The sequence below is a fragment of the Odontesthes bonariensis genome, chromosome 5 (genome assembly GCF_027942865.1).
Source record: "Odontesthes bonariensis isolate fOdoBon6 chromosome 5, fOdoBon6.hap1, whole genome shotgun sequence".
Lineage (NCBI taxonomy): Eukaryota > Metazoa > Chordata > Actinopteri > Atheriniformes > Atherinopsidae > Odontesthes > Odontesthes bonariensis.
Genome location: NC_134510.1, coordinates 4,691,037 through 4,717,607, shown reverse-complemented (window position 1 = coordinate 4,717,607; position 26,571 = coordinate 4,691,037). Strand labels below are relative to the sequence as shown.

General features: G+C 43.7%; 1 protein-coding gene and 1 long non-coding RNA gene across 2 annotated transcripts in view; both read left to right on the top strand.

The window, feature by feature from the left end:
* gask1a (golgi associated kinase 1A) overlaps positions 1-26,571 on the top strand; it is a 75,199-nt gene that overhangs the window by 2,304 nt on the left and 46,324 nt on the right. The window lies entirely within an intron of this gene.
* LOC142380638 (uncharacterized) lies at positions 21,513-21,984 on the top strand. The gene is made up of 3 exons (XR_012769845.1): positions 21,513-21,537; positions 21,628-21,716; positions 21,833-21,984. It is a non-coding gene; the product is annotated as an uncharacterized LOC142380638 (long non-coding RNA).

Below are 26,571 nucleotides of genomic sequence, written 5' to 3'. Positions count from 1 at the left end.
TGAATGATGGTAAAAGACAGAAAAATGAAAATAAGTTCAAACATCAAGTCAATATTCACCATTTCCTGAAAAAATATAGGCAACTTTTCGCATGTATTTTCCTACTATATGGTAATGATGATATAGTAATATTTTACTACATTATTCTGTTTTATTGTTGCTTTCCTGTTCCCTGATCATTATAGATGATGATAAATAGACAAAAAGAAAAAAAAAGTTTTAAAAAAACAAGTTCATAATCACTCAATTCCAATATTTCCTGAACATAATGAGATTCAAAATGGCTGCCACCTGATGACGTCATAATATGCAAATTAGATCAATAATTTCATACTCCACATAAACTATGGATCATGGGCAACATTTTTCTAATGTACAGTAGGCATCTATGTTTAACCCCCTTTCAGCCACCAGCTTTTGAAATATTAATGTCAAAATCCAGTATTTTCAAAAAACAATCTTGGCGCCTAAAGGGTTAACTTTTGTCTATTAAAGGGTGTTCATTCTTGCTACTAATGAATTGTTTTACTCATTCACATTTAATTGTTTTATTTGAAAACAAAACCTGTCCCTAGCCTGCACATGATAACGATGCATATTTAAGTTTTCCTTAATATCTCTCAAAAATGCAAATGTTAACTGTAGGGATTCTAATCATTACCTTGCAAACAGGCAAACTGTGTTAGATATTGGTAGTTAAGTTTGTATAGCAAAACTCAATAAATATATGTTTTGTCCCATGCTGTGATTAGGAGGAATCTTGCTGATCTTTATTGAACCAATGCTATTCCATTTGCGGTTAATAAGTAGCTGGCTGCAAGACAGATGCAAGCTCTTATTTTTTGCACTGTTTCTGTGCTACAAATGCCTTAAGCTCTAGAAATCGGACCATCTGAGAGCCATTTATGGCATTAACAGGGTCTAAAGTATTTCCTGCAGCTCTGTCTCTATGAAAAGCCTACCAGTCCCTTCCTTAAGAGGGCCTGCTGGCTCTTCTGTCTTATCCAGTTATCTCTTCTTGCTCTTAATCATAGAAATGGGGTTTGCCATGCTGTTGGGCTTCCTCACTGTCAACTGGCCCCTTGTGTAATACAAAGCAAACATAGAGCTGCAGAACAACCGCAGCAGCAGCATTCAATGACAGAGGTAGTGACGTGGTATTTGAAAAAAATTAACAAAAAAACAGCAGTAGTTTCCAATATAAAATGTCAAAATGACACAGTGGAATGAGGCAAAAGCTAAGAAATAAAATGAATAAAATGGAAAAACACAAGTCAAAAGAAATATATAGTATAAAAGTATAATACGGTAGTATAAAAAAACGTTTAAAGATAAGCAGAGGAAAAAGTCTTAGGTGGCATGCACACACAATCACCTATCAAATAACATCTAAAATAGACTGAATGAGCACAAGTGAAAAGATAATCTTTCAACAATGAAACAATAAATAAGGAAAACCTTTTCACCTAAGATTTGCATTTTACCAGGCTGTTTAAAAAGAGGTAAAGTTGGAAAAGCTTGGTATTTTTTGTCAAAAGGGTGTTTCATCTGTCTTTCAAGGTTTCACATTTCAAATTGGTTCCATATGCAGTGCAGACAAGCTCAAGTGCCACATGGTAACCCAGAGGGAAATTCTTAGCCCATTTTCTTTTCTTCTCTTCTCTTCTCTTCTCTTCTCTTCTCTTCTCTTCTCTTCTCTCTCTCCCCCCCCCTTCCTCCCTCTCTCCCCCCTCTCTGAAGGATCTTTGATTTAGCAAAAATGACAGGGTTTTGCCAAATATAATCATTTCAGAGCTAACCTCTGACATTATGTAACGACTGTTACTGCATGTGGATTGTGGACAAGAAAGGAGCTTGAGTCCTGGTTTTCCCAACATTTAGTTGGCTCAGCAACTGGAGAAGACGGCAAAAACAAACAGACTGTTTTCCTTTTGCACATGTGGCTACAGTGTGCAGCCAACAATATCAAAATAAACTACTCACAAAATAAATTTCTATAATAGATGTGCATTTGCTGGAGAGTTCAGAAGTTTAAGGAAAACACTTCTTTTTCAAATAATATCACAAAATAACATTTCTCCTGTCAAAGATTTAGTTAGAACAGCTTAAAGGGATAGTTCGCCTCTTCTGACATGAAGCTGTATGACATCCCATATTAGCAATATCATTTATGAACATTGACTTACCCCCTGCTGCATCCTGTGAGCCGAGTTCCACCCTCATTTTGGCGTTGACGAAGGTAGTCCGGCTAGTTTGCTAGGGTCCCGAAAACAAAGCGTCTTGCTTCTCAAAACAATATGCGTTCAAAAGAGTAATACATTTGCATCACAAAATCGTTCATCCATAAAAAGTCAGACCTCACAATCACATTCGAGAAAATGGCGAACGCAGAGCAAGATGAAGCTACCTCCGTCTACATTTCGTTTGTGATGAGCTGCTTGTTGCACAAACGCGATGCACAACGGAGCATTCTCCATCGCGTTGTTTGTTTCTTTCTGACGGTGACAACAACAGGAATATCGTCTCTTCCGACTTCCGGCTCACGACCCCAGGAAAAAAATCTGGAGCATGCGCAGAACGCAAAGTCTAATTCACCACGTGCTTCACCCGTCTACAAGCAGGTTTAGTGTGACTTTCAACAGAATTATCTCGGGGTCTTAATCTGATCGCGAGTAATCTGATCCGATCCAATTTCTTGTCCGATTAAGGTGTCTACATAAACTTAATAACTCAGTCTTATTGTAATTTAGCCAATAATCCGATCCTCTCAGTGCCATGTAACCCCACTGATTGTCACAGGACACAGGCTTTTTAAGGTCACACCCAACAGGGGGGACTGAGTCATCTGGGAGGTCAGAGGTCAAACTCATTAAATCAGAGAAGCTTGTTCAAGAGGGACACAAAGGCATTTTTGGCAGACACAATTGACAAGTCATTCACTTCAGCAAGGAGGTTTGTATTGGACTCAATAAGGAGTCTTTCACCCCCACTTACTTTCACAAAACGCTCAAGGCATCAACTATAATGTTCTGTTCCCCAGGAACATATTTGATGTCAAAGTTTAGCTCGCCAGTTTAGCAACCTAGTGTTGCTCACAACAGTCAAGTTGTCAGAATGGAGGTCAATAGCTTGTTGTCAGTCCAGTCAGTAAATGTCTGCCCTTTTAAGCCAATGGCTGAACTTGTCACAGACTGATCATTTCAATGCCAAAAACTCCAAACTATGACTCGGGTAATTCCTCTGAGACTGAGACGGTGATTTGCTAGCGAAAGCAACTGCTCTGGCTTTAGCCTCGCCATCTTGGACCTGGGATGGATCTGTTCCGATGCCATTCAAGGATGCATCAGTAGACAAAATAAAAGGGCAGAAAAAAATCAGGGTGAGTCAAGGTGGCCTTCGGGTCCTTAAAGACTTTTTCTTACCAAGGAGTCCAGTCAGATGCTTTCAGCTGCCTATAGGACACTCTAACTTTGGCTTGTTTCTTCTTTTTCCTCACCCTTCAGCAGCTCAAAAGGAGGTTTGACAATGGCTGAATATGTGGGTACAAAATACAGGTAATAATTTACCATCCCTAAAAAGGATCTTATCCTCGTTTGAGATCTGTAGACGCACCACTCTCATCTATTATGTGACCTAGGAACTTCACAGACCTCATCAGGAAGAAGCCCGTTTTTGGTGCTAACATCAAGTTGTGAGAGTGCAGCCTGTTAAACGCCATTTTCAGGTGGAGCAAGGCAGTCTCCTAATCAGGTGTGAAGACCAACGGGTTATCCAAATAACACAGCAGGCTCAAATAGCTTTGGTCCCCAAAAAAGCTGGTCATCGTACGCATGAAGCTCGCTTGGCTGTTGCACAGGCCCTGTGGCAACGTGTTGTATTTGTAAAAGCCCATGGGAGTGATAAAGCCAGAGTACTTCATATCATCCTCATGAAGCAGCATGTTATAGAACGGAGATGTTAAATCCATTGTGCTGAAAAGGCAGTTTCCTCCCAGCACTGCGAAACAATCCACTTGGTGAGGCAGAGGATGAGCATCCTTCAGGGTCCTCTTATTCAACCATACAGATGCGGAGGTCCTCATTTTTCTCTACCACACAAGTACCAATTATGATGCATATTCGCTGGTCGATTTCCTTATAATAAATCTCTCTTCCGTCTCACTCAGGACCTTTCACAAGTTTTGGCAATGACCAGGTGGTACTGTCGGGGAGATGGAAAGTTTAAGGAAAACACTTCTTTTTTCACATAATATAATTTTCTTTCTAAAAGATTTAATTAGAACAGCTTAATAATAGTAAAATACCTCCATCTAGTGGGTGACTTTAAAAAAAACTATGGGGTAAGAAGGATAGAATAGAATACTCTATTCATCCCGTAATGGGGATGAATAAAGTATTTATTTATTATAAAGTATTCATAATAGTACACTTAAAAACAAACTATAATTAAAAAAAAAACCTACCTGGAGAAGAGAACAATAACAAACAGACTGTTTTTCTTTTCGCACATCTGGCTCCTATATGTCACACCCAGAGATTTGCAGGACACAGGAGCAGGTGTTGTAAATCCAAAGCTTTTATTCAGGAGGAACACGGTTGTCCAAACTCTCCAAGAGAGAACAAAAAGGACTATATATAAGTTATCAATAATACCATATACTTCTCCCAAAATGAGAGAAGTATATCTATGAAAAGTTATAGAAATAATAATCACTCCACTGAGGAGGAAAAACAAAGGCTTTGAAACTTTATACTTTAAACTAATAATCACTCCTGCTACGGAGGAAAACAAAAACCCTCTCCTGTAAAAATAGGAGGCACTGGGATATGAAACTTTACTAAGAAACGAAAAATCACTCCACTCGGAGGAAAACGCAAAAATGCTATTAAACTTAATCTGTTCTTTAACAAGGCTATAAATACAAAAGTTATCCAAAAACAAAAACTCTCTTAGCGAGATCAGAAACGTGGCATAGAACATGGACTTAGGTTTTGAAAGCAAGAGTGAGGTATGTTGGCTACAACGATAACGACACACTGGCACAAGACAAGGGGAGACGTCAACTCTTATACACACGGGGTTAACGGGGAACAGGTGGAATCACTCATGCGACAATCAGACGGGAACACAAGAGGAAGGGCAAGTGACCTGAAACGAGAGGGAAGTTAATCTTTCAAAATAAAACAGGAAGTGACGAGACATGACAAAAACCCACTTGACCTCACCGCGGTGTGACACTATATGCACAAACACAACAGTCAAATAATGGATTAGCTAGCCTGCCTAGCATTATACAAAGCTACAGTATTCCCACCAATACAAGGCGGCTAATTGAAATCAAAATGGCACTATCCGAGATTAAATTAAAAAGTTTATTAAACTTAAATTCATGGTCAAAACAACAGAAAAAAGTCACAGAAGCACCTTGAAAATTATACAAAACATCATGTAACAAATGCAATAACACTGTGAAGTGACGAGACATGACAAAAACCCACTTGACCTCACCGCAGTGTGACAGAGCCCCCCCTTCGAGGACCGACTCCTGACGGTCCAGGTAACTCAGGGTGGTCTTTGTAGAAGTCCGTGATGAGGGAGGGGTCGGCTATGTAGCTCCTTGGAACCCACTGTCTTTCTTCTGGGCCGTAACCCTCCCAGTCCACAAAAAATTGCTTGCCCCTCCCTCTGTTGCGTACAGCTAGTAATTTTTTAACTTTATAAAAAAACTCCCCCGTCGGCCGACTCCAGCGGCGGCGGGGGCTTGGTGGTCGGGACCATGGGACTTTCCTTGGCAGGTTTAACTTGACTTACATGGAACGTGGGATGAACTCTGAGGGAGCGAGGCAGGCGTAGACGGACGGCGGCTGGGTTGATGACCTTTGATATTGAGAAGGGTCCCACAAACCGCGGTGCCAGCATTTTACTGGGGACTTTGAGGTGTAGGTCATGGGCCGAGAGCCAAACCTTCGGTCGGGGTTGGTATGGTGGTGCAGGTCGGGGTTTGCGGTCGGCGGCCCTTTTGACCCGGTCCCCCTGGCGGATGAGAACTTGGCGTGCAGCAGCCCAGATGCGCCGACAACGGCGAACCAGAGCGTGGGCGGAGGGAACCGTGACCTCACGTTCCGCATCTGGAAACACGGGAGGCTGGTACCCATATACGCATTTGAAGGGGGAGAAACCTGTGGCGGAGGTGGGCAGAGAATTATGTGCAAACTCCACCCAGACCAGGTGGCTGCTCCACGTTGTCGGATTCTGTGACACCAAGCACCCGCTGCCGGTCTGGAGGGAATCGGCAGCGGGTGCAGCAGCCCCCTGCGTGACCCGGAGGATGTTTTGTTACGGGCGCAGACCGAGCAAGCCTCAATGTACTCCCGAACCTCCGGCTCCATGGATGGCCACCAGAACCGCTGGGAGATGGTGAACATGGTTCTCTGTACTCCCGGATGGCAGGTGAGCAGCGAGGTGTGGGCCCAATGGATCACCTGTGGGCGCAGATTAACCGGGACAAAAAGACAATTATCTGGGCAACCACTAGGTGGAGGGGTCTCACCGTTTGCTTGCTTCACCTCCTTTTCTATTTGCCAGGTAACCGCTCCAACCACACAGTTCAGTGGGAGGATGAGTTCAGGTTCCTTGGCAGCAGGCGCAGGGTCGTAGATGCGGGACAGGGCGTCAGGCTTGACATTCCGGGACCCTGGCCTGTAAGACAACGTGAAGCAGAAACGATTAAAGAATAAAGTCCACCTGGCCTGGCGTGAATTGAGCCGTTTGGCTTTCCTTATGTATTCTAAGTTCTTGTGGTCGGTCCAGACAATAAACGGTTGAAGTGCCCCCTCCAGCCAGTGTCTCCAGTCCTCCAAGGCGACCTTGACCGCCAGCAGCTCCCGGTTACCTACGTCATAATTCCTTTCCGCCGGGCTCAGCCGTCGTGAAAGGAAGGCGCACGGGTGCATTTTGCCGTCTGTCTCGGATCGCTGGAAGAGAACACCCCCGATGCCCTCACTGGACGCGTCGACTTCTACGACGAACTGGCGCTGGGGGTCCGGCAAGGAGAGGATGGGTGCAGAAGTAAAAAGGCGTTTGAGTCGCTGGAACGCCTCTTCTTCCTTCGGCCCCCAATGAAACCGAACCTGTGGTGAGGTGAGGGCGTGAAGAGGAGCAGCGATGGTGCTGAAACCTCTAATGAAGCGTCTATAAAAGTTTGCAAAGCCCAGGAATTGTTGGACCCTCTTACGGCTGTCTGGTGTTGGCCACTCGGCCACAGCGCTGGTCTTAGCTGGGTCCATCTGGACTTTGCCGGGAGCTATAATGAAACCTAGGAAGGAAGTGGTGTTAACATGGAATTCGCTTTTTTCTGCTTTGACATACAGGTGATTTTCTAGTAAACGTTGGAGTACTTGGTTCACATGGTGCTTATGAGTACTTAAATCAGATGAGTAAATTAAAATATCATCAAGATACACGTATACGAAAAGGTCCAGACAATCTCTAAGAACATCATTGATCATTGCTTGGAACACCGCAGGAGCATTAGTAAGTCCGAAAGGCATGACGAGATACTCGTAATGGCCACTAGGGGTGTTAAAGCCGGTCTTCCATTCGTCCCCCTCTCTAATGCGAACAAGGTGGTATGCATTGCGTAAGTCCAACTTGGTGAATATGGCAGCCTGTTGAAGCTGGTCAAACACAGTGGACATCAAGGGAAGTGGGTAGCGTTTTTTTACTGTGATGTCATTAAGGGGACTGTAGTCTATGCAGGGTCTTAGTGATCCATCTTTTTTGTTCACAAAAAAGAACCCTGCTCCGGCAGGTGATGAGGAAGGACGGACGAGACCCGCCTTTAAAGATGTCTGGGTGTAGTCCTTCATGGCTAGTTGTTCGGGTCTTGACAGAGAATATAAGCGCCCCTTGGGGATGGTGGCTCCTGGAATGAGGTTGATGGCACAGTCGTATGGGCGGTGCGGGGGAAGAGACATGGCCTTGTCTTTATTAAAAACGTCCTTTAGATGGTGATAGCAGGTGGGAACCGACGTCAGGTCTGGAGACTGGAACTCTGTGACAAGAGCAGAGACAGTGTTTAACATGGCTAGAACCGGTCTGCCAGCCTTGGTTTGCAGGCACCTGCCCTCACAGTCTCTTCCCCACCCCAGAATCTTGCCCGAGGGCCAGTCAATGTGAGGATTGTGTTTAATGAGCCATGGATGTCCCAAAACCAGGGTGTGAGTGGGTGAATGGAACAGGAAAAAGGTTATTTTTTCAATATGTCCCTCTGTGACCAGGGTTATGGGTTCTGTCACGTGGGTGATGGAAAACAGAAAGCTGCCATTCAACGCGCTGGCCTTAATCGGCTGTGATAGAGCCTCGGTTTTTAGCCCCAGTTTTTTGGCTATTTCCCAGACCATGAGACTTTCGTCAGCACCTGAGTCGATAAGAGCCTCCAGGTCTAAGGTGGTGTTTTTGTGTTTTACCTGGGTGTAGAATCTTTTGCGTGGCGTGGAACTTGAAGTGTTGTGATTTGTTTTCACCTGAGAGGGTCTCACCGGGCATGAGGAAACGTGATGTCCGGTTTCTCCACAATAGAAACACCGTCCCTCCCTGAAGCGGCGTTGTCTCTCCACCTGCGTGAGTTGGGCTCTGTCTAGTTGCATGGGTTCCTCTCCTCCAGCAGTAGAGGAAGTGTGAGAAAGATGAGGCGACGGGGGTCTGCGGATGGCTGTACGTGGAGATGGATAAGGGGGCGGAGGATGTCCCGCTGACAGGTGGTGCCCTCCCCGCTGCGTCTTGAACTCACGGAGTCGGTTGTCCGTCCGGACAGCGAGTGCGATGAGAGAGTCCAGGTCAGCAGGAAGGTCCAGAGGGAGCAGCAGCTCCTGAATGGGGGCGGCAAGCCCCTTCAGAAAGACGTCGTAAAGGGCTCTGTCATTCCATCCACTCTCCACTGCAAGGGTCCGGAAGCGAATGGCGAAAGCGCACACTGATTCCCGGCCCTGTTTAAGTCCGCTCAGCTCTCTTGCCTTCTGACGCTCCGAAGAGACTGGGTCAAACTCGACGCAGCCCCTCTTTAAAGCCCCGAAGGGAGCTGCAAAGTGATGAGCCTTTCTCCCACTCGGCCCTGGCTCACTCTCTCGCTCTTCCAGACAGATGGGTAATCATGTAGCGATCTTGGCTCTGTCTGTGGAGAACTGGTGGGGGTTTAATTCCAAGTGCATCTCGCAATCAATGATAAACAATCTGCTCTGACCAACCTCTCCTGAAAAGCGCTCCGGAGAGGCTAGTCGGGTTCCGACGACGGAGTGGGTCGGAGCGGGTTGAGGCGTGGGATCCAGAGGGGCAGATGCAGTGGTGCTCTGATCAAAGCGCCCCAGAAGTCGCTGCATCTGGTCTGTGAGTTTGCCCATGTGATCCGAGACGCTGTCCTGGAAGTCCTTCTGGCTCCGGGCGAGGTTTTCGACCCCTTGGCCGAGGGCTGCCATCTGTTCCTCCTGTTGGGAGAGACGATCTCCTTGCGAAGCGAGAGCTGCACTCAAAAACTCGGAACCTGCCGCGTCCATTCTGGCCAGTGTGTACTGTCACACCCAGAGATTTGCAGGACACAGGAGCAGGTGTTGTAAATCCAAAGCTTTTATTCAGGAGGAACACGGTTGTCCAAACTCTCCAAGAGAGAACAAAAAGGACTATATATAAGTTATCAATAATACCATATACTTCTCCCAAAATGAGAGAAGTATATCTATGAAAAGTTATAGAAATAATAATCACTCCACTGAGGAGGAAAAACAAAGGCTTTGAAACTTTATACTTTAAACTAATAATCACTCTTGCTACGGAGGAAAACAAAAACCCTCTCCTGTAAAAATAGGAGGCACTAGGATATGAAACTTTACTAAGAAACGAAAAATCACTCCACTCGGAGGAAAACGCAAAAATGCTATTAAACTTAATCTGTTCTTTAACAAGGCTATAAATACAAAAGTTATCCAAAAACAAAAACTCTCTTAGCGAGATCAGAAACGTGGCATAGAACATGGACTTAGGTTTTGAAAGCAAGAGTGAGGTATGTTGGCTACAACGATAACGACACACTGGCACAAGACAAGGGGAGACGTCAACTCTTATACACACGGGGTTAACGGGGAACAGGTGGAATCACTCATGCGACAATCAGACGGGAACACAAGAGGAAGGGCAAGTGACCTGAAACGAGAGGGAAGTTAATCTTTCAAAATAAAACAGGAAGTGACGAGACATGACAAAAACCCACTTGACCTCACCGCGGTGTGACACTATATGCACAAACACAACAGTCAAATAATGGATTAGCTAGCCTGCCTAGCATTATACAAAGCTACAGTATTCCCACCAATACAAGGCGGCTAATTGAAATCAAAATGGCACTATCCGAGATTAAATTAAAAAGTTTATTAAACTTAAATTCATGGTCAAAACAACAGAAAAAAGTCACAGAAGCACCTTGAAAATTATACAAAACATCATGTAATAAATGCAATAACACTGTGAGGTAGGGGGTAAGCTCAAGTGGATCAGCGGGGACAGAAAGGATCGCTGTGCATTGTGTCATTTCTGCCAGTTCAGGGGTTTCCAAAATGAAATAACTCAAAAGAAGATAAAATAAACCAACCAAACCAGATGGATTGCATACTGAGAGCACCTTTTCTTGATTTGAGTTTGAGATAAGTATAAATAAGATCCAAGCAATTGCTGAAAAAAGAAAATTGATTGTAACTTTAAAACAGAATATTGTTTTCATCTAAAATTCATTTAGGAAACACAGTACAGTGATTCAGTAAGATTATTTTCTGCCATTCTAAAGTTTTCATCACATTGTCTTCACTAGATTTCCAGTCAGAACAGCCTTTTTTTGCCAACATTTTAAGTTTTCAAACATAGCATGACAATCAGTAACCTTATGCCAGGTTTAGACTAGCTGTTTTTGGCATGATAATGGGCCGAGCCCCTTCGGCGAGAAACAGGAACTGGTGAGCCTTCCAAGGCTGTGAAAGCGGACTACGATCGTTATATATTCTTCCCCCGGAAAGCAATGTTCGCGATCAATGGCTTTTATTTATTTTTAACAGCATCCCCAGTACATACAACCGCCGACTTTTCCTTTGCGCTGCGCATTTCACGGAGTACAGTTTCACAAACCTTGCACGATTCCGAGCAGGCTTCAGTCGGAATTTTGCTCAGTAGATGGTCAGTTCCGACAGGGACAGACACAGACTGCAGCGAGCTGTGCGCTGTGCGCTCCGCTGAAAAGGTGATCGGCTGCACGTCTCCAGGACTATGGGGCGAGCAGGTCGGATCACAGCTGACCCTTCTCTATTTGCACCACTCCCCTCGGGCAGGAGGCTTCGGTCCATTCGGACCAGAACCTCCCGTCACAAAAACAGTTTTTTCCCCCTTGCAGTTGGACTTATGAACACTTCATAATCACCTCATAACCTGCCGCAGTCACTTTACCATCATTAAAATTGCACTAATGAAGCTGCACTGTTGTTGCTCTGTATATTGGATACTGTGTATTGTTGTACACACCTTGTATATTTTATATTCATATATTTTTATTCTTTATTTTTTATTATTATATCCTATGTTACATGTTTGCACCTTACGTCGCAGCAAATTCCTAGTTGGTGAACACTGTTCACTAACAATGGCAATAAAACGAATTCTGATTCTGATTCTGAACAAAATCAACCCCAGCAATCAGTACAGCCTGTAAGTATCACATTTTATTTTGTTTTAAATGTGTGTTGTGCCATATTCCTGTTGTAAGAATTGCACGTTAGCTCTGGCTTGTTCATCTAAAGGAAATGAGTTTTCTTTTCAGTCAGTGTATTACTCTATAGCTCTGTTTTCAGTGAGAGCAAGGGCAGCCAATCATGCAACGGTAACCAAATAGCGCCAACACCTACCTGCATTTCATAATGAGGTTGCCAGATAAGCTCTGAAACGACACCAATAAGGGCAAACGATGCATTCTAAACCCAGCATAGTACCATAGCTGTTTCAGAGAGCCTTTTAGGGAGGTTCTGAGCCATTACAGACCCAACCAATTTTTTTTGGGCTACATATCACATCACAGAACAAGGATCAATGCCCCATTCAACCATTCTCTATCACCTTTAAGCAAAACCCAGTGAAGGCAGTTAAAAGTGTCAACGCTTTATTTAACAGATGAGATTTAGCTGGGGAATCTGGGAATCTCGAGAACAGTCCGGTCAAAGGGTCTGAGACACTGAAGGAGAGGAGTGTTAAATCCAGGAATGATGTATCCAGAATAATTTAGTTTCAATGAATGAGAATGTCAGAGAGATATTGAGGGGAGCCACTGGTTGACCGTGATGGGTGTTGAAAGCGTAGAAAGGTGAGGTGGGTAAGCAGGCAGGCAAGTAGTTGAGGTAAGTAATCCACAGGAAGTCACGAAGGAGACTGGTAGGAAGTATAGGCGAGTAGCCACTTCTTTACCAACAGAGAGATACTAGGAGGCACAGAAGAAAGTTAGTTAGCACAAAAGAAAACATTACTCAGGCAAGTGTTGTGAAGCTGACAATCTGGCAGAGACTGAGTGCACACGCTGGTTGCTTAAAAACAGCTCCAGTGATGAGGCTGATGATAGGTGCAGGACCAGGAGAGCTGAAGCCCAGACTCTACACGGGAGGACTGATTGCAAGCCTGCCCAGACCAACCTACGGCTAAAAGGAAAAAAACAACCAGTGCAGGACTATTCAATTCAATTCAGTTTATTTATATAGCGCCAAATTACAACAAATATCATCTCAATGCACTTAAATAAGATAGTCCAATTGAAGCCAATTGGAGTTCAATTCATTGTAATCATAATCCAATTTATTCATATGGAGCTAATTCAAAAACAATTCCCTAGCTAAGGAAACCAACAGATTGCACCGAAACTTGTCTTCAGTCCAATCTCCCGGCCTGAGCGTGCCTGAGGCGACTGTGGAGAGAAACAACTCCCTTTTAACAGGAAGAAACCTCTGGCAGAACCAGACTCAGGAAGGGTGGCCATCCGCCTCGACCAGCTGGGGTTTGAGAAGACAGACAAGAGGGGACAACAAACACTGTAACACCATTCAAAGGATGACCCACAATAATGTCACATGTACATAATATCATTTGAGAAATTAAATGGGGCAAAAAGGGAGTAAAGTGAGGAAAGGTGTGACAGATGAGGCCCTCCAGCAGTCTAGGCCTATCGCAGCTTAACTATGGGATGTTTCAGGATCACCTGAGCCATCCCTAACTATAAGCTTTATAAAAAAGGAAAGTTTTAAGCCTTTGAAAGCCTTTAAAAGCCTTTAAAAGTGGAAAGGGTGTCTGCTTCCCGGACATTTACTGGCAGCTTATTCCACAAGAGAGGGGCCTGATAACTGAAGGCTCTGCCTCCCATTCTACTTTTAGAAACTCTGGGAACCTCAAGTAAACCTGCAGTTTGGGAACAAAGTGCTCTGTTAGGAAAATATCTTACAATGAGATCTTTAAGATATGATGGAGCTCGGTCATTAAGAGCTTTATATGTAAGGAGAAGAATCTTAAATTCAATTTCGAATTTAACAGGGAGCCAATGAAGAGAAGCTAAAACTGGAGAAAAATCTTAGGAAACAATATCCTAAGATGCACCCATGAGATCTCATTCCCACTCTTTTGATAAACCATTTTGACAACCTTGTGATATTTCACTGGAAGCCACTGTTCTATAGTCACTTTATCTTATCCATATCTGTAAGCTATTAGTAATGACCAGTTGGAAACATGATCTAAGCTTTGCACTTTAAATGCAAACGTAACAGCATGTTATTCAGCCCAAAAGATTTAATTTGATGATGTAAGGCAAATTTTAAGCTGATTATTTTCATTTGAAAGGCTAAAATAATAAAATCATGGCTAACATGTTCACAACTATGGCAGATTATTCAGTTTATTAAAAATCTATTGCACTTATTGAGATGATAAAAATGTGTGCACATATACACTGAAAAAAGTGACTTCTTGGTGAAGTAAACTCTATTAGAGTAACTGTCATAATTTCTACCTTGTATTTTTAAGATTCAGTAAGAACTAGAGCTTCTTAAGTAAAATTAAACATTTTATTAACGTAATACATGAATTATGGGGGAAAAGTAAGTTTTACTTAGGTTTCCTCATACAATTTAAATGTTTAATAGTTGTATGTACATAAACCTAGAAATACTACATAAACATTACTCTGAAAGTGTATCGTTAAAATCTACTAAGTTACTTCATAACAGCAAATACTACAGATATATAAAATTTACTTAAAATTTTGAGTAAAATTATGTTCCTGCCTATGAAAAACCAGTAGACTTTACTTTCTTTGTTTAAATAAATATAACTTAAAAGTTAGATGTAATAAAGTAAATGTTTCTTAATATCTTCAAAACCGTTATGTTTTATGGTAAGTAAAATTTTTTAATGTGAACCAATTTTTTTTTAAGTAAATCTTATGAGTTGTTTTTTTCAGTGTATGCACATCGGCCTTGTAACCCACTTGCCACAGACCAGACTGCAGGATACAGTGTAATCCCATCTTTGTTGGCATATGCTACTAGTGCAGTGGTAGTTTCTAGACTGGTTCTGAATATATTGTATACCTCAGAGCACAAAGGGTAAACACTACTATTGGCAGTGTGAAATGGTTCCACCAGCTTGTTTTAGCAGACTCATTTTATAAACCTGTTTTGAAATGTTAGCACTGGCTACTGCAACTTCTCTCAGCAAACATTCTTTCTCATGCAGCACCTTCCTCTCAGGAGAAAGGAATGTGTACTGGGGAACAGATTTGACCACACATGCAATCCTGTTGCAGCCATATGGAGAGGACTATTTTTGTGCCATGGGGTAATTATTTTCAAAGCTGTGATGCGAGTTCTAGGCTTCTACAGACAAAGACGAAAGCTGTGGAACACTGCATACATACAAATTTGCAAAGATTGAAAAACAAAAAGCAATTTTGTTTTGAGCTTGTCAAAAAAGCTTAATAACTGTCTGTGTATAAGACTGACTTGTCTCAATTATTGAGACTATCAAATATAGCTAATTTACTAGTGCTCTCACTTTATTGATGATGCATGAAATTCATTTAAACTAATTTGGGCATGAAGTAGTTTAAATGAATACCGAGTTCTGAGTGTTGTGCTATGGGCCTTACTGTTGGCCAAACTCCTCTCATATTGGTTGCCTTTGCTAAACATTATTGTGTTAATGGTGATATTTTTTGATTAGTTTTTGTGATTCTCACTCCATGTCTGCTGATAGTGGAACCTTAACGAGTAATTTACCAGCCGCTCTACCAATCTCTCTTCACTCTTTGAATCAGTGTATTTCATTACCTTTGGGGTACATTCAGCCAGTAGTAGCACATACCAGCCAGGCACAGACATGAATAAAAATTTTGCCTTTGCCTTTTTTCCTAAAAAAAGGACAATAATATACCAGTTCAATGCCACCAGAGGCATTATTTCTGATGACTTCACAGACAATGCTCTGCACTACACTGTGAAAAACAATAATGCGAATTTACAGTCCTGTTCTTGTGTTAAAGTACTTTAATATTTTTTGAAACTATGGCTAATGGGTAATGTCTCTTCAAAGAAGCCTGATGCCTACTCTACTGTAGCTGCTAACTTCCCTTGTCTGTGTGGACCATCTGCAGTGATGGACAGAGTTGAGAGGGTCCAGCCTTCTGCCTACAACAGAACCAGCCTTTTTCACCAGTTTGTCCAGGCGCCTACAGTTATTAGCCGCTTTCGGACAGACAGTTCTAAGAAACTAGTTATCAGAACTACCCTCCTCGAATTTCGTTCTGATAACTATCCTTCCCCAGCGGAACTGTTTCAGTCTGCATTCGCACATGAGTCGGGACCTGATAGGGACTGATGCGCCGCGCGCAGCCCTCTGCGTCAGTGACGTGTTAGCCGTTTAGCGCTACATTCAAACACAAAACAAAACGGTAAAAGTAAGGAGAGTAGGAAAAACACCACCAAGAAGTTAATATGGAGAGCGGGGAGGCCACTGTGTTTATGGTCTGCATGATGGTGATATTAATCATGGACATCACATCAGGCGTCTAATATCGAGGCTGGAAGAGCTCACAGAGAGAGTCAGGAGACGATACTTTTTTATTTCATGAAGGAAGAAAGGAGAGCAGAGCGCTGCAGACAAATGAGACCAGTGTAAGTTAACTTATTAAACACCCGCCGGTTGTGTCTGTGTCATATGAGGAGACATTTCAGCAGTGATAGAATTACATGGGGCGTAGCTACCGACCACCACACACCTACGTCAGATTCGTTCTATAGAACCATGAAAAGACCTGACCTCGGAGAAGGAGCTAAATAGTTATAGGAACTAAGGGAGAAAGCCCCGAGTTCCTGTATGTCCGAACACGGGAGAAAACGGCCCCGCGGATTAAAAGGTTATTAGAACTGCCAAAGGTTCCTACAGTCCGAAAGCGGCTTTTGTCAGTAGTGCAACTCCCCCAGCAGACAGCAGCATACAACAGTGCACTCTCTATAGCCCCTTTCACACTGCGACCCGCTACTTTAGCGGGTCCAAATTGCACCTTCGACCCGCGTCGAGCAATGTGAACGCTTGGCGTGTCAGGGTGACCCGTGTCGCCTGAAGGTGAGTTCAGGGGGCGTTGCCTAGTGGCAGAGCGTCACACGAAACACATAAAATGCTGGGCGTGTACAATGACGTAGGCACAACCCATGCGTCGGAGGTAGGGTGAAATACACCTGTCTGCATCAAATTTTTCAAACAAACGATGGCGGGACACCTTGAGAACTCGTTTTTGCAATCCAGTTCATGGAGATGTTACTTTACGGTGCGTCTTGCTGCGTGGGAAACCGCGCTCTCCCATCTTTCTCGCCAGCCCTTCCAGCAGAGGTCCATCTTTCACCGTCCCCGAAATGTGGCGGTAAATAACGTCCTCTGCTCGGAGGCTGAGGAGCTCGCGGACCTCCTTGTCTCCCCAGTTGGCCATATTAAAAAATGTCTCAAACTTGATGTAGGCTAAAACAGAGTAAAACTTGTCCTCACCTGTCGCTGTTGTTCTGAATCAGCTGTCCATTCTGTCTTTTAAACTCCTCACGTCACGCCCACGTCCGACCCGCGTCGATTGCGTTCACATCAAACTCGGCTCGGCAAAAAGACTAGGGTCCGACGCGGGTCGAAAGGCGAGTCGAGTTGACGCGGCAGCCCGGGTCGGCAGTGTGAACACAACAGCGGACACGCTAAATTCGCGAATTAAACGCGGGTTATTCGGCAGTGTGAAAGGGGCTAATGATAGTGTGATAAAACATGCACATCATATCACTGCAGACACTGAAGGACCTGAGCCGTCTCAGGAAGAAGAGACGGCTCTGGCCCCTCCTGTACACTGCGTCAATAGCCCCTTTCACACTGCGACTCGCTACCTTAGCGGGTCCAAATTGCACCTTCGACCCGCGTCGAGCAATGTGAACGCTTGGCGTGTCAGGGTGACCCGTGTCGCCTGAAGCCGAGTTCAGGGGGCGTTGCCTAGTGGCAGAGCGTCACACGAAACACATAAAATGCTGGGCATGTACAATGACGTAGGCACAACCCATGCGTCGGAGGTAGGGTGAAATACACCTGTCTGCATCAAATTTTTCAAACAAACGATGGCGGGACACCTTGAGAACTCATTTTTGCAATGCAGTTCATGGAGATGTTACTTTACGGTGCGTGTTGCTGCGTGGGAAACCGCGCTCTCCCATCTTTCTCGCCAGCCCTTCCAGCAGAGGTCCATCCTTCACTGTCCCCGAAATGTGGCGGAAAATAACGTCCTCTGTTCGGGGGCTGAGGAGCTCACGGACCTCCTTGTCTCACCAGTTGGCCATATTAAAAAATGTCTCCAACTTGATGTAGGCTAAAACAGAGTAAAACTTGTCCTCATCTGTCGCTGTTGTTCTGAATCAGTTGTCCATTCTGTCTTTTAAACTCCTCACGCCACGCCCACGTCCGACCCGCGTCGATTGTGTTCACATCAAACTCGGCTCGGCAAAAAGACTAGGGTCCGACGCGGGTCGAAAGGCGAGTCGAGTTGACGCGGCAGCCCGGGTCGGCAGTGTGAACACAACAGCGGACACGCTAAATTCGCGAATTAAACGCGTGTTATTCGGCAGTGTGAAAGGGGCTTATGTTGGCAGACCACTCCAGTTTATAATCCAGCACCACCCCCAGGTGTTTGCAGGTCTGAACAGTCTCTATCTCCCCTCCATCAATGCAGACTGACTGGTATGGAATTTCACAGGGTGAAAAGAAAAGGAGCCAAAACAGTACCCTGTGGAGCCCTCATCTGAAAACTGGAGTTATATGATCCACTTTCTTGGTGTTCGTGAGAACTTGAGCAGCAGCGTTCTGGACTAACTGCAGCAGTCTAATGGACTTTTTAAGGAGACCTCTAAGGACAGCATTACAGTGGTCGAGTCTACTAAAGATAAATGGGTGGATAAGTTTTTCTAAATCCTGCAGAGACGTCAGTCCTTTAATCCTTTTAAGTGGTAATAGGTTGACTTCACACCTGTCTTGATTTGACTGCTGAAATTCTGAGTCCATGACTACTCCCAGATTTCTGGCTTGGTTGTTGGTTTGAAACTGAGCGTTGACTTTTAATCTTTCCTCCTTGGCTCCAAAAATTATTATTTCAGTTTTGTCTTTGTTTACCTGAAGAAAATTCTGGCGTATCTAATGTTTAATTTGATCAATGCATTTGATCGGTTTTTGAATTTGACTAAATTTCCCTGGTGAAATGGTTACTGAAATTTATGTGTCGTCAGCATAATTCTGGTTACGTATTTTGTTGTTTTTCATTATTTGAGCGAGTGGGAACATGTAGACAGCAGTGGCCACAAATGAAACCTTGGAGAACTCCACAGGTTATTTTATTTCACTCATATATATATATATATATATATATATATATATATATATTTATATATATATATATATATAGTTACCTATAGACACAAAGTAGTCGCTGTCTTTTAGATAAGACGCAAACCAGTCAAGTACTGTGCCAGAAAGTCCAACCCAGATTTTCAGTCGGTCTAGTAAGATGTTGTGGTCAACTATGTCAAATGCAGCGCTGAGATCCAGTAGTACCAGAACTGAAATGTTGCCACCATCTAGGGCTGGGCGATATGTGAAAAAGTCCCGATACATTGTTTTATATCAGTCGATATATATCACGATCAGGGGTCGCGTTAACCGAATATTTTCCACCGTTGATCGTTTTTTTTAAAAAAGGTGATGGAAAAATCTGAAGGCCATCAGTCATGTTGATACATTGCAATCAGAGGTTTTCGTTGTCAGTCATTTTGACTGACAGGGTCATAAAAAATCCCGTCATAATCCATTTTTACCGGTCACTTTATTTTTTTAAAATGATAATAATGATATATTCAATAGCATTTCATTTTAATAAATTTTTAATTAATATTCAGTCCAAACAAGCTGAACAAATAATCCACACCGTGGATACACACAGAAGAATATGTGCCTTTTTTCTCCTCAGTAACAAAAACAACTGACTGTGTGGCCCCAGTAGCTACATATGAACAATTAATAATAAAATATGAACTATTCACCTGTGGCCTAAATACTCACACCTTCCTCCTGGTCTGCATGGACACAGCATGAAAAGAGGGATTTCTGGATGTATGTGGCCCCTTACATGTCCGCATACGTTAAGCCCCTGCATTTGCGGTGGTAAAAGTGAAAACTTGGCCCAAGTTGTCGCAAATTGACTTGGCAACTGCTCCCCCATGCCCCCCTCCCCTCCCCTACTTAGGAGAGCCTTTAATATGTAAATGCCAGTGATCAGGTCAGGAGCTGCCACAGTCATTTTCAAGTGGGGTGGGGTGAGGTGAGGTGGGGGGTGGGCAGGCCTGTTTCTACACGTTCATCACCATCACCTCCAACTCCAGCCAAGTTTGTTGCTGTGTTGTCTTGAAAAAGAAGAGGTGCACGCTGTCTGCTGGTGACAGGTGATGCATATCTGTTTTTTTTTCTCCCAAACAGCTCTTTTGTAATACCGCTTTTTGTGGGCAAAATTCATGGATTCAAGGATTCAAAGGTTTATTGTCATATGTGCAGTTAGAAACGTGTTTCCCTGAACAATGAAATTCTTTTCTTTGTTGCCCGCACTGGATGTCCAAATGTATAATAATAAAGATAAGATAAAGATAAAATAAGCATGCAACAACAATATTCTAAAAGGTTTCTTAAATAAAATAGAAATATAGAAATAAAAAAATAGAAATCTGGCCTGTATACATAATGTGCAGTAGTGCGCTCAGTGTTTTATTGTGTATGGCTTAATTCTGTGTCACAATGGTCACAATATCGCCGAGGTCTTTTCATTGTCCTTGCAGAGTCCATTTTTGTGTCAAAACAGTGCAAATTGCCAGCTGTGGTCAGACAACATTAAATAGCAAAAGGACGGGAGGTTGTCTCGCGAGTATTCCGTGTAATGACGTATACGCATATGATTGGTGGAGCTTAACGGCTCGCATAAGCTCTCGTTCAATCACGTATGAGAAACATTGTGTCGTGCAGTGTAAACAAAAAGTTTAAAGAGCAGATCTGGCGCGGCAGCAAGGGAGACAGAAATCACTGAGGTCCCGTGCTGTGAAAACTGCCCTGGTTTGCGGAATACAATGGCTGGAAGACGACTTGCTTTCAACTCCCCAGCAACTCTCTGCGGGTCTACAGGTTTGTGTGTTTTTTTCTACTTGCACATGACCATTTGATTGTTTAATTTTAGTCTTGTTGACACTGTACAGCACTTGGGACAGTTCTCGCTGATTTTAAATGTGCTGTATATTAAACTTACTTACTCACTTGCTTACAGGCAGATCAAATGAAAGTCCTGTTGAATGCTATGACCGGGATGTCTCGTATGGTGGCCAGCACTGTGGATACGGTCGTGGAGAGGGTTCTGGAGGGAATCGACCAGAGATTCGCTAGGTTGGAGGCAAGATGGCCGTCGAGAACGCACTGGAGTGTGGACATTCCAGAGAAGTTGAAGAGCGCAAGAGAAGGCGGATACAGAATCCGAAAATCGCGGTAAGAGTAGGTTGTTGACTGTGGCTTTAGGCTAAACTCAACTTAATTGTGTCCATCACGTGAAAACCAGTGTGAGTTGCTTTATTTAAAAAAAATGTATTTCGTGTTTTCAATTTATAGGAAGCAGTTCGCCGCCTGCATAACTCGGAGAATACACCGTGGCATTATAATCCAGATCAAGGGTAAGAATAAGTGAATGTTCTCCCAATATCTAGTTGAGTTGGACCCGATGTTACGTTACGTCAATGCAGGTTTTTTTTATTAACCATAGGCCTGTTGTTTTTACTGGCTACTGTCACCTCAAAATATGGATGTAACGAGTCGCTGGAAGGAGGCGGTGTCAAACAGTCCGAACTTCAGAGGTAGACGGGGACACTATCGAGGGTGAGCGGCGCTGACTTTTACCACGGCTCTGGCACTGACACTTTTAAGCACTGGTCATTTTATTCATTCCTCTTGTTTGTTTTTTTTTAGCTGCGTGACGGACCTGTGTGCTGTGCTACAGGCGCGTCTTGAAGCCAACCCGAAATACTCACAGTCTCACCACAGAAGAGTGAAAGAGAGTAAGAACATATACGCTGTCAATATGACTTTTGTTACTTTATGGACAAGTTGTCAATATGCTGTGCATGGCTAGACTATGTTTTGATTATTTATTGGTTATTCCAACAGCTCCCAGAAGCCAGCTTCTGATCCAGGATGAGGACGTCTGACAACTCCCGCAGACCCTGCAGGGACCGGAGTAATGCGAAGAATGCGGATTCCAAACGGCGGCGTTTAGGCTTATTGTGTATATTGTAGGCTACAGCAGTGTGTGTATATAGTTTTCAATTCTTTACTATCAACATGGTTCTTATTACAATGTAAGCTATGTACATTGTGTGGTGTGGCAATAAAAGCGCTTTAAAAAAAAAGTTTCCTTTTTCATTTCCTCAATAGATTCACGTCATTCATGCCTGCATTCATAGCCTAGTCATAGTGCAGCTTATAAGAATGACGTGAATATATGAAGTACATGAACATCCCAGGAATATTAGTAATCATAATCACAATTATTAATCATAATTGCTGAATGATATGCCCATATAAAGTATGCATATATTAACCTAATGGGCCAATGGGCGGTCAGCTTTACCGACAGTACAGGAGCTTTTTCATGTAATCATGTGCCTTTTTCGTCCAATACCAGCGAGGCCAGTGAGAGGTCCAGGCACTCTCACAGCGGGGTGCTAATCGCTGGGCCATTAGCACCCCGCTGTGAGAGCTCGCCGTGAGTCAGGTTTGTTTGTGACGATTTTCTCGCTCCACAAACTTAAAGTTTGTCCGCCTGCAAGCGCCCAGGTGCGTCCGAAAATTAGGCAAATTCTCGGATGTTCACTGCCGTCCACAGTGACACAAATCCCTCTTTTCGTGCAGTGGGATTTGCCCGCTTGCGCGTAATCAAATGTCTCAAGTGGGATTGCTGCAGAGGTTATTGTCATGAGGTTTTGGACTTTTTCCTCGGACAGACGACTTCTCATGGCTGTTTTGATGTTCTGGAGACTGAACCTGCGCTCTGCTGCCACACTGGAAACTGGAATTACAAGCGCCACTTCAGCCAAAATTTTGAAATCAGGGATCGATGGCTATCGAGGAAAAGTTATTCCTCGATAGCCATCGTTATATCGCCCAGCCCTACCACAATCTGTATTCATGTTATCAAATACCTTAAGTAGAGCAGTCTCAGTGCTGCGGTGTGGTTGACAACCTGACTGGTAGAAATCATGACAGTTATTTTGTCAGGAAGCCTAGAGTCAGGAAGTTGTGTAATTGTTGAAAGACAGCTTTTTTTTATCATTTTAGGGGGAAAGGGAGGTTTGATATTGGCCTATAGCTGTTCATGAGTGGCTTGATGACAGCTGTTTTTAGAGTCTGAGGGAAGACGCCTGCAAACAGAGATGTACACTGCTCCAAAAAATAAAGGGAACACTAAAATAACACTTCCTAGATCTCAATGAAATATTCCAGTTGAAAATTGTTATTCATTACATAGTGGAATGTGTTAAGAACCTTGCACAAAGGAGGAGGTACCGGCCTGTCTCCTGGTGTACCAGCCTGTCTCCTGGTGTACCAGCCTGTCTCCTGGTGTACCGGCCTGTCTCCTGGTGTACCGGCCTGTCTCCTGGTGTACCGGCCTGTCTCCTGGTGTGCTTCCTAACCAGACAGGTTGATGTCACAGAAGTGGGATTGACTTGGAGTTACATTGTGTTGTTTAGGTGGTCCCTTTACTTTTTAGAGCAGTGTATTTAAAATCTGTAAACTATAAAAACCCAGTTGGCAGGGTATCAAGGCAGCTAGTGGTAGACAAATGATTTCATCCAGATTTTTAGGACTGATCATGGTGTTGACGCCTCCTCTGAGTGGACACAGTGATTGCCTATAGAGTAGGAAGCACAGTAGGGTGTCTGGTGTGGGAACCTCAGGTTTACACTTCAGCTTTTTTCAAATGACGTAGTTCTCTTGGCTTCTTCAAGCCAGGACCTTCAGCACACACTGGTGTGATTCACAGCTGAGTGTGAAGCGGCCGGAATTCAGCACCTCCTAGTCAGAGGCCATGGTTCTCAACCAGAAAAAGGTGGCGCTCCCTCCCATTCAGAGGAGTTTAAGTATCTCAAAATACTATTCATGAGTGGTGACAAGTTGGAGCAAGAGATGGATAAAGTGATTAGGGACATTATCAACGTGATGGTGCTGTGCTGGTCTATAAAGATGATCTGAGCTGAAAGGCAAAGCTTTCAATTTATTGTTCCATCTTCATTTCAACCCTCACCTGTGATCAGATTCTGATTTATCAAGTTGCATAGAACATGTATAAAACAACTGTATTTAGTGAATATGCCCTCCTAGCAACTAACATCTTTGCCTGGCTCACTAGTCCACCTTTGTTTAACAGTAATACCCTTAGAAACATTTACCCTTCCCCACAAAGGCAAAGCACATTCACCGCTGAGTAATTTGACCTTGGGTTTCAGCATGAGATCAGGTCAGTGGATTCCTCACTTTTCACTCGCCAGTAAGAATGTTATAGAGTCAAGTGTTAAGCTTGATACATTTAAGGCCCCATCCCCATTTCGTGTGACGCTCTGCCACTAGGCAACGCCCCCTGAACTCGGCTTCAGGCGACACGGGTCACCAACACGCCAAGCGTTCACATTGCTCGACGCGGGTCAAAGGTGCAATTTGGACCCGCTAAGGTAGCGGGTCGCAGTGTGAAAGGGGCTTCTGTCTACACGCAGCTGCATAAACGGAGTTTTCAAAAATCTTCACTTTGCCCGGAGTTTTTAAAAACATTCGTTTACGATGCGTTTTTATGCGTTTTCATGTGGATGACAGGTCCAAACGTAGAAAAATACATGGACCTCTGCTGGAAGGGCTGGCGAGAAAGATGGGAGAGCGCGGTTTCCCACGCAGCAAGATGCACCGTAAAGTAACATCTCCATGAACTGCATATACAATTGCAAAAACAAGTTCTCAAGGTGTTCCGCCATCGTTTGTTTGAAAATTTTGATGCAGACAGGTGTATTTAACCCTACCTCCGACGCATGGCTTGTGCCTTCGTCATTGTACACGCCCAGCATTTTATGTGTTTCGTGTGACGCTCTGCCACTAGGCAACTCCCCCTGAACTCGGCTTCAGGCGACACGGGTCACCAACACGCCAAGCGTTCACATTGCTCGACGCGGGTCGAAGGTGCAATTTGGACACGCTAAGGTAGCGGGTCGCAGTGTGAAAAGGGCTATAGAAACAGGCCTACCCACCCCCCACCTCACCTCACCCCACCCCACTTGAAAATGACTGTGGCAGCTCCCGACCTGATCACTGGCATTTACATATTAAAGGCTCTCCTAAGTAGGGGAGGGGAGGGGGGCATGGGGGAGCAGTTGCCAGGTCAATTTGCGACAACTCTGGCCAAGTTTTCACTTTTATCACCGCAAATGCAGGGGCTTAACGTATGCGGACATGTAAGGGGCCACATACATCCAGAAATCCCTCTTTTCATGCAGTGCTAATAATGACAAATCTACTCTTGCATCAGGCATTAAGGCTGAGTTATACTTCTTTTAACTGCCCTTGCGCTTGCGTCTTGCGCGTATGTTAATGGCTCGAGACGTTTATACTTCATTTTGCTTTGTCGGCGGTTGCGTGTGCTGGGTGGCGATTCACCGCCAGGACAGTAGGTGGAGTAGCGGGTTTTTTCAATGACAAGCCTACTACGATGAAAGGAAATTCACCGCCAGGAGCTCTTTGGCAAGTCTCTCTTCCATAGATTCGTGCTTCTTCTTCTTCTTGTAAATAGCCGGTATTTTGTCAGATTTTCAACACCTTGGGGGTCTAAACGGCTACTTTCTCGCCTGAAAATGTTTCAAATGTTGCTAAAGTTATTTATTTACAGAGTTTATAGCTTAAGGGAAATCAGCTTTTCAGGCTGGCTGATTTCGGCTCGGGCAGGAGTGAAGTGAACTGTGTGTAAACGCTCTGCACACTGTCAGATCGATCAAGTAGTAGGCGATTTCGACCACAGCCAGTAGCTTGCACTTGCGTCTTGCGTGAAGTTTAGAAAATTGAGGTGACACACGCAAGCACGCAAGGGGTGGCTTGCAACCGCGCAAGGGCTTGCGTTTCTTCTTGCGTCTTGCTTTGCGTCTTGCGTTACCGACTATAAACCAGGCTTTATCCATGGTGGAACTGTAGGTAATGGAACTATCTGACTTATGTCTATTTTATCTAAATATATTTCACTAATTTTAGTGTTTACTATCGTTCCAAAACTTTAAATTTTTCCTTTTTCCCAATCTGTTTCAAACGCTTTTAAAGTTGGATGATCTTTTCTCTGTCCTTTGACCAATTTGACTAGTAGTTCAAAGATAATTGTTCCCTTCTAATTTTAAGTATTTCACCCATTTCAACCTGTAATGCTGCTATAGGAGATGTTTTAAAGGCACCTGTACATATTCTTAAAGTCTGATATTGAATATAATTTAACTTTTGAAGATTTGTATCTGCAGCTGTATTATAAACTATGCACCCATAATCCAAAATTGACCTAATTAATCCTGTATAAATATCTTTCAATTACCTTCTATCAGCCCCCCACTCAGTACCAACTAAACATCTCATTATATTCAATACCTTCCTACGTTGATCTATTATTTTCTTAATGTGGCAATGAGTCTGTGAACCAGAGAGGCTTAAATACAAGCTTGATTACAGATGAAGAGCACCAGAGTGCACAGGTGAACAGAGTAGGCCGATGATATGGGAGTGGAAAATTACTGACAGAGCAGCCCAAGTCAAGAATAGACCAAAAACAGAGTCCATAACATAAGTCCTAATTCAAAACCAATAATTCAAAACACTGAGAACCCAAATAAGAAAACA